The sequence below is a fragment of the Marmota flaviventris genome, chromosome 6 (assembly GCF_047511675.1).
Source record: "Marmota flaviventris isolate mMarFla1 chromosome 6, mMarFla1.hap1, whole genome shotgun sequence".
NCBI classification, from domain to species: Eukaryota; Metazoa; Chordata; class Mammalia; order Rodentia; family Sciuridae; genus Marmota; species Marmota flaviventris.
In genome coordinates, this window is record NC_092503.1 from 126,159,455 (window position 1) to 126,163,638 (window position 4,184).

At 40.9% G+C, this 4,184-nt stretch overlaps 1 pseudogene; it reads left to right on the forward strand.

Annotated features, from left to right (window-relative positions):
- The first annotated feature begins 1,746 nt into the window (after positions 1-1,746).
- LOC114083624 (olfactory receptor 2B11-like) lies at positions 1,747-2,683 on the forward strand (annotated as a pseudogene).
- Positions 2,684-4,184: the final 1,501 nt, after the last annotated feature.

Genomic DNA, 4,184 nt, shown 5'->3' on the forward strand with positions numbered 1-4,184 from the left:
CCAAAATCTCTATGGGCTCTAATCAATTCAACAATAGGAAAGGATTCTGGATCTGCAGTAACTGGGATCGGGACAAAGGTTGGAATTGTCATAATCACTGCCGTAGTCCAGGAGCCATTCCAACACTCAGACAAGTAGCAAGTAACATTAGAACAATTAAGCATCCCCTGTAATGTAACATTAGCCAAAAGAAACAGGAACGGAGATTGGAGACAGACTGCTGCGGAGGGTAATGTAGCATTAGATAATTGTGAATTATTTGCAAAAATTTTAAGCCTCCTACCTCGCTCCGAGTCTTGGGTACTACCAGAAACATTAAACAGCCAACTTTGGACTCCTCGTAATTGAGCCAAAGCGGAAATATCAGCTGTGGCCCCCTTTTCACTGGAAATCAACCATTGAAACCAAGACCAACCTGCTCCTATAGAGGAATTATTGTTGGAAGAATTATACAAGTATCTTTTAAGAGAGGGGGAAAGGGAGAAATCTTTAGAGACCTGATGTTTCTCCCAAGAATGATCTTGGCAAGGCGTGAATATTGGAGGGAAGCCATACTCAGGGGAGCAATAAGGAGAAGCCTTAAAATGAGTGGCATTAGAGGTCTGATTAGAAGGAGACAATGGAATTAACACCTGGGAAGTAATGGCCAGAGTGGTAATATTAAGCTCAGAAGTATTTGTTGGGACTCTTCTTGTCAGGTGTTCTGGAACCCACACCGGCTCCGTCCGGTTCAGGCCCCTGGCGGTGCTCCGCTTTCTCAGCAGCGTGAGCCCGCTCCGCAGCAGTGCAGGCAGGTCCTTCAGCCGCGGCCGCAGCGACGCCGGCGGCTGCTCGCGCTCCGGCTCCCGGGCACTGGGACTGCGGCGCAGAGCGCTGTCCGCCGTTGCCACCGCCGCGGCTGGGGCCGGGTTCTCGCATGGCGGCTGCATCTTGACTGAGCCTACCGCCATCCTCATGCCCAGACCGCGGCCGCGGCCTTGGCAGCTTCTCTCAAAAACATCTGCAAAGTGCTCTGCTTTACTTTAAGTCCTTTTGAACGTAACAACCCATCTAGGGCCAACAAAATTGGGCTTGAAGAAGTAGTGCCCATAATGTTTTTAGAGCTATAAAGAAAATGAAAGTACAAAAATCCCCGCTCTCTTCCTTTTACAGGGGAGCGTTCCATTCTATGAATTCCCTGCTCTCTTCCTTTTACAGGGGAGCGTCCCTTTTCCCGCTCTCTCTTTCTTTACCAAGGAGCGTCCTGCTATTAGCTTGCGGATTCCCACTTTACCTGGGAACTTACCGGTGCACCACCCTGACTGCTGAAAGTTCTGGATCCTGGGTTCGAGGAATATAATTCCCCGTACGGGCCACCAATTGTCGCGACCCCTCGCCGGCAAGGGAAAACACGACACAGTATTCTTCTTTCAGCAGTTTATTCAGGCCTTGATTCAAGTATCATCTTCTAGCGACCCCCCCGCCAAGCGCCCAAGCACAGCCTAATAAAGCCTCCCGCATACCAATCCCAAGCTGCCACGTGGATCTTTCTCATAGGGTGGTAAGGGATTGTGCGCCAATTCTCCATAAAAGGAGTTGTTTATCACAGGCCACAGTGGAAGCCAGCGCCATCTTCTAATGGCGGCCACGGTCTATAGGAACGGCTCACCACAAGTACACAACCAATTGATCATCATGTCTGGTCATTCCTCATCATGCTAACTTCCTTGGCATCTTCCCCACTCTAGGTGAAACACACTGAAGAGAATGGCACTAATTAATCAAAGCCACCCTGAAGAGTTCATTCTATTAGGCTTTGCTGACCGTCCTTGGCTAGAGCTTCCTATATTCATTGTTCTGATAACATACCCCATGGCCATGATGGGAAACATTGCCATCATTCTAGTGTCCATGTTAGATCCCCATCTCCACAGTCACATGTATTTCTTCCTTACCAACCTCTCCTTTTTGGAGATGTGTTACACCACAAGCATTGTGCCTCAGATGCTGTTTAACCTGGGAAGCTCTAAAAAGACCATCAGCTATATGGGGTGTGCATTCCAGCTCTATTTCTTCTACATAATGGGGGGGCACAGAATGTCTTTTCTTAGCTATCATGTCTTTTGACCGCTATGTGGTCATCTGCAGACCTCTGCACTACACCCTTATCATGAATCAGCACATCTGTATCTTGTTAGTGTCCATTGTATGGCTGGGTGGAATCACTTATGCTGTCTCAGAGGCCACTGTAACACTAAAATTGCCATGTGTGGTGTCCATAAACTGGATCACTTGGTGTGTGAGATTCCAGTTCTGATAAAGACCGCTTGTGGTGAAAAGAAAGGTAATGAGCTCACAGTTTCTGTAGTATGTATTTTTTGTATTAGCTATTCCTCTGTGTCTAATTCTTGCCTCATATGCTAGTATTGGACATGCTGTACTTAAGATGAAATCTTCTGCAGGAAGGAAAAAGGCCTTTGGGACACGTTCTTCTCATCTCATTGTAGTTTTCTTATTTTATGGCCCAGCCATTTGTATGTACCTCCAGCCCCCTTCTTCCATCACAAGGGACCAGCCCAAGTTCATGGCCCTCTTCTATGGAGTGGTGACACCTACAGCCAACCCCTTCATTTACACCCTGAGGAATAAGGATGTAAAGGGGGCATTAGGCAACCTGGTGAGAAATATTTTGAGTTCCAAATAAAAATTTTAAATTATTTAGCAATTAGATCTAGGATTATAAAGTTTTCTCTTATAATTCATTCATTCATTTCATGAAATCTCGTGATATATATTCTTACAACCTGTCTTATTTATTATGTTCCATGTAATCAAGTAGACAAGGATTACACTTGCCTGATGAGTGTGGGAACTCTTTCTGAAATGAATTCTGTTTGGGTTGGTATACACTGAGATAGTAACTTTCTTAAGTAGTAAAAATATTAATAATAGAAATTATAATTACATTAGTTCAAGCAAATTAACATGAAAAGCTTGGCAATCATTCATCAATGGGCTTCTTATCAGTGTCACATGAGAAATATTATGTCATCTCTGCAAGTTGCCCCAGGTATGAGTGTGAAGCCTGGCTGCACTGCATTTGGTGTAAAGCACTCTATACTGTCAAAGATTCATTACAAATTATATCAACTTCCATTCATGTAGATGCTTTTGTCTTAAAACGTGTATTGTTATTTTTGGATAGGAAGTATATTTGCATGATTTTGTATGGTTGAATAATGTATCATTAAATAGTGAAATGAGTAAAATAAAGGAAGAAAAATGTGGATAAATCTCTCACCATTCTTCAGAAATATCATAAGTTAAAGTCTTTTGAATCATAAAAACAACAAAGTAAATGATATAAGTAATAAAGTTTAACTTGGAAATATGTCTATGCATAAATTCGAAGAGCAAGAACTGTCTTCTAATGGAGTGAAAGTATTAGAAAGTAATAAACTGTGTTCTGCATTGGAAATCAAGTTTGTTACTTCAAAAAACAATTTGAGTGTCTTTTTATTAATGTATATTTTGGGGCTTAATGATGTTCAGAGCTTAGGACACTAAAAGTTGAAAATACTAAAGCAGTAGGGCTCACACCAGAAATATAAAATTGTATCATAAAACCAGTAATAAATTATGAGAATAATCAATGATTTGTACAATTATGTGATATTGAATTCAAATATTAAGAATTCAACAAAATCTGTAGTGAAGAACTATACCCTCATGTGAAAATTAAGAGATTATTTGGGACTTTCTTCCAGGTGTTTTGATATGAGTAAGATCATGGTAAAAAAACTGAAAAAGAAATCTAATAATATTCCATACAGGAATAGATTGCATGCCAAATACACCCTGAAAAATAACAGCATATAGTGTTTATGCAGTTCTTAAAACTAATTATCTTTGACATATTTTTTAAAAATTTCTAAGGAACTTTAAAAACTCACAGGTTTCTGACTAATTGCCAGAAAATATTATTTTACAAACACACACACACATGCACACACACACACATACACACAATTTAACAATGTTATATGATAGCTTTAATGACATTTATTAGGTAAAGTAATCTTTGTCTAACTTATTATGTATTGAGAAATTTAGTGAATTTTTGGTCTGGGAAAAAACCCTGTAATATCTGTGCCTCAAACACAGCCACAGAGACTAGTTACATTTTTTTCTGAGTGATTTCTTCA